The sequence below is a fragment of the Silurus aristotelis genome (genome assembly GCF_946808225.1).
Source record: "Silurus aristotelis genome assembly, chromosome: 10".
NCBI classification, from domain to species: Eukaryota; Metazoa; Chordata; class Actinopteri; order Siluriformes; family Siluridae; genus Silurus; species Silurus aristotelis.
The window spans coordinates 19,243,137-19,252,438 of record NC_139583.1 but is presented as its reverse complement, the minus strand read 5'-3'; positions in this window follow the sequence as shown (position 1 = coordinate 19,252,438).

The following is a 9,302-nucleotide window of genomic DNA, read 5'->3' as shown; positions in this document are numbered from 1 at the left end:
TTCTCCATACTTGTTAGATCTGCTCTCCCTTCTCACCAATGATGGTCAACTCAGGGTAACTGTCAAATATTTGATCTAAGTCAGCCTTGTTAGAGCATAGAAAATGTAAATAAATAAATAAATAAATAAATAAATAAATAAATAAATAAATAAAAACATAATTAAAAAAAAAAATCTTTCATATGAGGCTTGTTTCTTGTTTTAATATGTATGCTGTAATTCTGCACTTAGTAAATTTCTAGAACACAAATAGACTTTTTTGTCCCTGTTTATGACTTGTGATTAATCCCTAACTACCAGCAATGGAGCAAAATATTGTGTTCATGATTCATATTTTCCGAGAGTCTACAATAAGCTACACTGCATTTTAGTGCTGGGTGTGAATGCTAACTACATTACAGTACACAATTTCACTCCACAAATGTTTAGGAAAATATCCTTGCCTATTTTGAGTTGTGGTTCTAATAGATTCTAGAAATAAGATTTTTGTCAAGTACAGGAACTGGTCTGTTACATGATGCAATTAAATTGTTACATTGTTAATCCTCCTAGAAACCTATTACATATTTTATAAAGGACATAAGATATGGGCTGCGTGTAAACAGAGGATACACCTTCAAAATGTACCTGTTAACTTACTGTATTCTAAATAGTTTTATTATGGGGGCGCTATACTGTTTTTAATACTCCAGCTCTATGAGCTTTTAATAACTGACATTCTCCCAAAGCAACTTTACAGAATCAAAAAAAAAGAAAATATAATTTTCAGCACCCTAAATTTGTCTCTATATTTTGGCTTGCTTATTAGGGATACATTTATAGAGACATAATTAATATGAGAAAGAACCCTTTGAAAGGAACCAGATTTAAAAGAGAGCACTCTCACCCAAATAATAGTGGGAGATGTCAAAGTACTTTATAATTCAGATGTTTCTTTAAAAACTGATATACCTCCAAGGTCAGTCTACAGGTGTAGGTGCTAGAAATGTAGGAAATATGTTCCTGTACTCACTGTTTAATATGTACAGTCCCTATAATATTTCTAGTAGGCAAATTTGTACATATACGATTTTGTGGTAGATCATTGTGGCAATTTATCCCTAAAGCAATGATTGAGTTTACTCTTAAATGCCTTTCAGAGCACACAGACACTACATCATAATAATAATCTCTGGCCAAAGCACCTTGAAGATTCTGAATTGTGTTGACAATCAATAGACTAAATAGACGGGACACACTTGTGCCCAGAATTCAAAAGTTACCTCATGTGTAGAGCTGCCAAGCTAAAGAAGTTTTAAAGTTAAGTCATAATAGAAAAACTGTTTAACCACAATTTTATTTCATTCCTCCTATATTCAACCTTAGCAAAATACTTTGACATATTGTAGCAGTGCATAATGTGAAAGTAGAGAACCACTGAATTTTTCTAAAAAACAAATATCACCAGAGCAATATGTCATAGACAAAGCAATCATGGAAATGAAGAAAGTAAAGACTTCAACTTTTTGACAAGCAGCCTATAAGAGGTTTATCTTTGATCTTCAAGACATAATCTGCTGTTAAGCATAATAACATAATTGTTAAACATAATTACCAATAACAATTGACTGATAATTTATTTCATTTGCATTTACTTTTATTAATATATATTAGAATTATATTTAAAGATTTCCCAATATGACTTTAAGCCAGTGTGAGAGCAGCCCTTTTTAAACTGAATACACAAAACTTAATAAAAAATATTAAAAGTTAATAATTTCGCAACCCACATCAAGACATAAATTAACCAAGCTTGTGAATGTTTGGTTAAGTGAATCCAGCTACCATACTGAAAGCCCAAGTTTGTTGAGCTTTCTTTGTGGTACAGCCCTCAGGCCTTCTCTACCACACATGGTGCTGTGTTTTTAACAGAATAATTTTGTGGGAATTTTCATGAGCTGTACAAGCCCACAGCTGCGGTACAGGTGGAGAGGGGAAGAAAGGAAAAGAAGGATTTGGAATAGCAAAAGAATGATTGGCAAAGGGAGGGATAGAGCGGAACTCTGCACTCCAGGGGAGGAACAGAAGGACAAAGTGACAAAGCACAGCATCAACTATAAGACAATGTAGAGACATTACAAGACACTATAAGGGTGGGAGAAAGCGAGAGAGAGAGAGAGAGAGAGAGAGAGAGAGAGAGAGAGAGAGAGAGAGAGAGAGAGAGAAAGAGAGACAGAGAGAGAATGAGAATGAGAGAGAGAGAGAGAGAGAGAGAGAAAGAGAGAGAGAGAGAGAGAGAGAGAGAGAGAGAGAGAGAGAGAGAGAGATAGAGAGAGAGAGAGGAAAAGAGGGAGAGAGGAAGAACAAGGTCTTACATTCAGTGACTTCAAAATCCAGACATGCACCTGGCACTGGAGGGTTTTTTTCCTTCAGTTTGTACTGGAAAGAAAAAAATAATAATAAATGCCCTGAGTGGCGATTACCTCAGCTCTTGGCAGGGATTCTAATTAAAACCAAATTTGTTTCCTTCAGTGAACAAACATGACAAGCAATGGGCCGCATGGTGTGGAGTGAGGCAAAGATGTCTTCCTTTAGCCAAAACATTAAGTGACTGCAGGTGCCTTAGAAATGCCCAAGAGGGAGGGAGAAAAACCAAAATGATCTTTCTCATTCTGCTGTTCACTTTCTCACTGTTTTCATCATTTCATTCTCTGTCTTTTATTAGCTCTCACCTCACTATTTCTGTTATTCCCACACTTAGCTTTTAATTGTGCCTTTCTATTGAACAGTGTCTTATTTTCTGTTGTGATCAGATTATTATCACATATTTGATGAATAAGGCTAAACTAGTTTCTGTGGGTTTTGTAGTACAAATGATAAGGATCTTTTAAAAATAAATTTTTAGTATACTGGTCACACTCTTTTTAAGCTGAAACTATTAAATAACCGCAGTATAAGACTGTAAACACAATCAAGTTTATTGTATTAGAAATAAAGTTAAAAAAACCCTCTGATGGTTTTTGACAAAGGCTTGGGGGTAAGGATAAGCAAGAACAGATGCAGAACCTCAGACCAAGAGAACCTGACAGTAGAATCAAGAACCCGGTTCAGGCCTCTCTTCTATTCAATACAGGATCCAAAAAGAAGTTAATTTCCTCTCTCATCTCTCAAGACGGACGTACACAGAAAAACAAAAACAGTTTTGTTGGCAAATCTAACTTACTGCTCATGTTCAGGATCCATTGGAATGCATGTTCACTGCAAAGCATATATAGCTCCTTCAGCAAGCTGAGAGAGGAGGGAATGAACGAAAGGTCAACCCAGTCAGGAATTACCTAAGGCTGTCCGCACAACTGGAAAAAAGGCGTATGTGGAGGATATGAGCATGCCTGAGTCATGGCTTGAACTAAAGATTGTAAGGTAAAAGAGTTGTTCACCTTTTCACACATTATCTAATAAGACCCTGCTTTCGGCTTCTGCTGAATTCTTAAAATTTCTGCTTTAAAATTACAATTAATAACATTTAAATATACTGTACTTTAAATTAGGTTGCAGTTCAAATTCCAATTTTGCCCATCGAATATACTAATTTACACAGTACAACATGTAATAAAATTAAATAAAAATTAAGAGTAAAATAATTAAATAGTACATTTTAAAATACCAAAACGTGAAAAAAATCTGGCAGTGATCTGACTGAAGTTAAGCATTATATTTAATGACACTTGAAATAATGCACATGCTATACTGCTGCATTTTATTAGGAAATACGTCTGTGGTGAGACCTGAGATGTTGTATGGATTGGAGACAGTGGCATTGAGTAAAAGACAGGCGGTGGAGCTGGAGGTAGCAGAGAAACATTTTAGTGTCCCTTTAAAGGATGTGGATTCAAAAAAAATAATTGCATGACCTTCAGCTCGCACAGAAGGAGAAATTACAGAAATCGTACATTAAAGGACTTTTGAACTATACTACAAATAATCTCGGAGCGTGCTGATAAAGTATTGTCCACCTCACAGGGCACTTTAGAAAGTGAATTTGGTAATGATGATAGAATAGAGTCTGTTGATGTAAATATATTTAGACGCTTGAACAGCAGATTGGTTCATTTTTTTGTGTATGCAAACTGTGTTGCATGTCTCAAAAAAATTCTACATAGTTGAAGAACTTAAAAGTATTTTGTTATTTTCCAAATTTATGCCCTTCATAATATAGAAAAAAATCTATTAATATTAACATTAAAAGTACCATAATTAAAGAAATTGACTACTGACTATAGATGAAATCTATATTTTAAAGAGAACTTTTATTGTTATTAAACCTACAGAACATCTTTATGAACATTTGCTTGCTTGAAATCTTGTTAAATAATGTAAATAATGATGGTTTTTGTTAGATAAAATCTAATTTACACTAACATTTACATGAACAGTACAGTTCATTTCAAGATGGAAAGTACTACAAGGAGTGTGAATTTGTTTTAGTAAATGAGGGTAAACAAAGTTTGGCCTTTTATCTTCTTCTTCTTCTTTCGGCTGCTCCCATTAGGGGTCGCCACAGCGGATCATCCGTCTCCATACCACCCTGTCCTCTACATCTGCCTCTTTCACACCAACTACCTGCATGTCTTCCCTCACCACATCCATGAACCTCCTCCTTGGCCTTCCTTTTTTTCTCCTACCTGGTGGCTCCATCCTCAGCATTCTTCTACCAATATAATTAATGTCCCTCCTTTGCACATGTCCAAACCATCCCAATCTCGCCTCCCTCACCTTGTCACCAAAACATCCTATATGCGCTGTCCCTCTTATAAACTCATTTCTAATCTTGTCCATCCTCGTCACTCCCAACGAAAACCTTAACATCTTCAGCTCATTCACACACATGTACTCTGTCTTACTCCTACTGATTCTCATTCCCCTTCTCTCCAACGCATATCTCCACCTCTCCAGGCTCTTCTCAACCTGCTCCCTACTCTCACCACAAATGACAATATCATCCGCAAACATCATAGTCCAGGGAGACTCCTGTCTGACCTCGTCCGTCAACCTGTCCATCACCACTGCAAACAGGAAAGGGCTCAGGGCCGATCCTTGATGCAGTCCAACCTTCACCCTGAACCAGTCTGTCGTACCTACTGCACACTTCACTGCCGTCACACTGTCCACATACATGTCCTGCACCACCCTCACATACTTCTCTGACACACCTGACTTCCTCATACAATACCACAACTCCTCTCTTGGCACTCTGTCGTAAGCTTTCTCTAAATCCACAAATACACAATGCAATTTCTTCTGTCGTTCTCTATACTTCTCCATCAACATCCTCAAAGCAAATAAGGCATCTGTGGTGCTCTTCCTCGGCATGAAACCATACTGTTGCTCACAGATTGTCACCTCTTCTCTCAGCCTGGCTTCCACTACTCTTTCCCATAACTTCATGGTTTGACTGATCAACTTAATTCCCCTGTAGTTACTGCAAGACTGCACATCTCCTTTATGCTTAAAGATCGGTACCAGCACACTTCTTCTCCATTCCTCAGGCATCTTCTCACCTTGCAAAATCCTGTTAAACAACCTGGTCAAAAACTCCACTGCCATCTCTCCTAAACATCTCCATGCTTCTACCGGTATGTCATCTGGTCCAACCGACTTTCCACTCTGTATCCTCTTAATCGCTTCTCTCACTTCCTCCTTACTAATCCTATCTACATCCTGCTTCACCAACTCCACATCGTCCAACCTTCTCTCTCTCTCTGATTTTCCTCATTCATCAGCTGCTCAAAATACTCCCTCCACCTTCTCAACACACTCTCCTCACTAGTCAAGACATTTCCCTCTCCATCCTTTACTGCTCTAACTTGCAGTACATCCTTCCCAGCTCGGTCCCTCTGCCTGGCCAATTGGTATAAATCCTTTTCTCCTTCCTTAGTGTCCAACCTCTCATACAGCTCCTCATATGCCTTTTCCTTGGCTTTCGCCACATCCCTCTTTACCTGCTGCCGCATCTCCTTGTACTCCTGTTTACTTTGCTCATCACTCTGTCTATCCCACTTCTGTTTTGCCAATCTCTTTCTCGTTATGCTTTCCTGCACTTCCTCATTCCACCACCACGTCTCCTTGTCTTGTTTTTTATTTCCAGATGTTACACCAAGTACTTTTCTAGCTGCCTCCCTCATCACTCCTGCAGTAGTTGCCCAATCATCCAACACCTCTTCAACACCACCGAGCCTCTGTCTGACCTCTTCCCTGAACCTCACACTACACTCTTCCTCCTTAAGTTTCCACCATCTTATTCTTCTTTCAGTCCTCACTCTCCTCCTCTTCTTCTTCGCCTCCAAAACCATCCTACAGACCACCATCCGATGCTGTCTAGCTACACTGTCCCCTGCCAACACCTTACAGTCTCCAATCTCCTTCAGGTTGCATCTCCTGCATAGAACATAGTCCACCTGTGTGCACCTTCCTCCACTCTTATACGTCACCCTATGATCTTCCTTCTTCTTAAAATAAGTGTTCACCACTGCCATTTCCATCCTTTTAGCAAAATCTACCGCCATTTGCCCTTCCACATTCCTCTCCTTAAAACCATACCTACCCATCACCTCCTCATCACCTCTGTTCCCTTCACCTACATGCCCATTAAAGTCTGCCCCAATCACCAATCGTTCTTTCCTAGGTACACCATCTACTACTTCATCTAACTTACTCCAGAATCTTTCCTTCTCCTCAATCTCACAGCCCACTTGTGGAGCATTAGCACTGATGACATTTATCATCATTCCTTTAACGTCCACCTTCACGATCATCACCCTATCAGAAACTCTCCTCACCTCCACTACACTCTTACTGTACTCTTCCTTCAGAATCACTCCTACACCATTTCTCTTTCCATCCACACCATGATAAAACAGTTTAAACCCACCTCCAATGTTCCTGGCCTTACTCCCTTTCCACTTGGTCTCCTGAACACACAACATATCTACCTTTCTCCTCTCCATCATGTCAGCTACCTCTCTCCCTTTACCAGTCATAGTACCAACATTTAAAGTACCAACCCGAACCTCCACTCTCCTACACTGCTCCTTTCCCTGCCGTCTCCGTAAACGTCTTCCTCCTCTCCTCCTCCTCCTCCTCCTTCAGCCAACAGTAGCCCAATTTCCACCGGTACCCTGTTGGCTAACGATACCTGTGGTGGTCGTTGTTAACCCGGGCCTCGACCGATCCGGTATTGTGATCCGCATATTTGATTTGGCACATGTTTTACGCTGGATGCCCTTCCTAACGCAACCCTCCCCATTTACCCAGGCTTGGGACCGGCATTAAGAGTGCACTGGCTTGTGCATCCATAATGGCTGGGTTAAAGTTTGGCCTTTTATATAGTTTGAAAATTGCAACCCTTTAGGCACCTCTCGAAAAATCACTAAATTTGCTGTTAACTGGGGAATCTTCAATGTACCTGCAAAATATGGATCTTCTTTAACATCAATCCAGTTAGCTGTTTTAGAAAAAAAATTTTGATGTTAAGAAATTTGGTTATGACAAATTTTTGACTTAGAGATTTTATTGTCATTGTAGTGAAACCATTAAATTTGTGTGGTAGCTCTCAGAGACCAGCATCATTAAGAAAGAAAATGTAAGAGTACCAAAAATAAATAAACAAAAGATAAAAGCACTACAATATAATAATATGAAATATGTGATAATGTGTACAATTAAATAATCTGGAACCTTTGATAAAAGAGTTAAAAGCACTGGAATAAGATGGTTTGTTTGTACAAGCTTTAGGCAATTACATAAAGCCAACTGTCTTTTGTGTATGTAATGCAGATAATCTTGAAGCACACAGTCTTGCAGGGTACTAGGTACATTTTAAAATAGATAAGTTCTGTCAGTTCTGTTTAATAATTTGTGATCCGATCGCAACTGTGAAAGCTAGTGACTTTCTTTGGAGAACATTTGATCAGTAGGATTTATTTGTGGACCACCAAAAGCAAAGTGATACTCTCTTGAGTGTTAATGGTATAAAAAGTAAGTGTTCATTGAGATTTTCCGCAGACATTGTAGATGATTTCTTTAAAGGGGTGATACCTGTGGAATAATATTTTTGCCTCAGAGATTTGATTTCAAAAAGTTCATTACTCTTGATGGATTAAATAATTCCATTAAAAGTTTCCTTACAAGTATTCTGACAAGGTCAACAAAGCAAAGTTAATTCTAAAAACATGCCTTGCGTAAAAGATCAATTAGAGAAAATGGGCATGAAAGTTTGACTTTACTACATTTACTTCCTGTCATGATATGGGATTGTATTGCAGAACATGAGCCTTAATGGTATATAATAATTGATCTAAAAGAAATGTTTGAAATTGTTTTGCCAAACAGTCTCTCTGGGGATACTCTGTGTTACTTGGCATTTTACCTGGCTGAACACCGCTTTCTTCTTACTTATACTTTTGAGAATTTATATTAAAGCCAAAGCATCACTTTATCAAGAACTACACAGAGCTAGAACTTTGGAACTTTGGTGACTTTATGGACCATGCGATTTGAGTCTAAGTACTCTTTCTTTAAGAAGGTTGTGCTTAATGTTCAAAACATGAAAAATGTGCTTCTTATCCTTTCTATGAAACACAGGCAAATTATTGTCTACCATTCGGATGCACAAAGGCTTTTAAAACAGACTTGCATGTTGAAAAAAGTGGATGTGGTTAGCATATTGTTGGATGCAACAGTGAGACATGCTGTACAAACTAAGTTCACAAATTTGCATACTGTGTCGTTGTCCAAAGATGGTTTTCTGCATGGAACTCGGTATGCTAAAAACATAATAACTTCTGCAGTACGCTGCAAACGACAGCCTGAGTTCTTCAAGAAAGCATGTTGCTCTGTTCTGCTAAAGTGTTATTTATATCGTAAAGCGCTAAACTCTTCTGGTATATAGAACATTTAAGATGGTATGAACTTGTTGAAAGCAACTATGCTGACATGGTTGTCTTTGATCCTGCTGACTTAAGTATCTATTACCCATTGATTTCATAAATTTATGGAGAAAAAGTGTCCGTACGATCTATTTGTAGCATCAAACGTGCCCTATAATGGTACGCTGGAACCTTGATATTCGCGGACTTGACACTCGCGACTTTGATAGTTTGTGACTTTTTATTTGGAACCGGACTAAGATTTACTTGCAAATAAATAGCTGATAGTAGCCGCGAGTGGTTTGAAAGTTCGGAGTAACATTTCAAAACAGAGTTTGTACTAATAAATTGCATAAAAATGTTTGAAAAACAATTTTATTATTGTATTATTTATTTAAA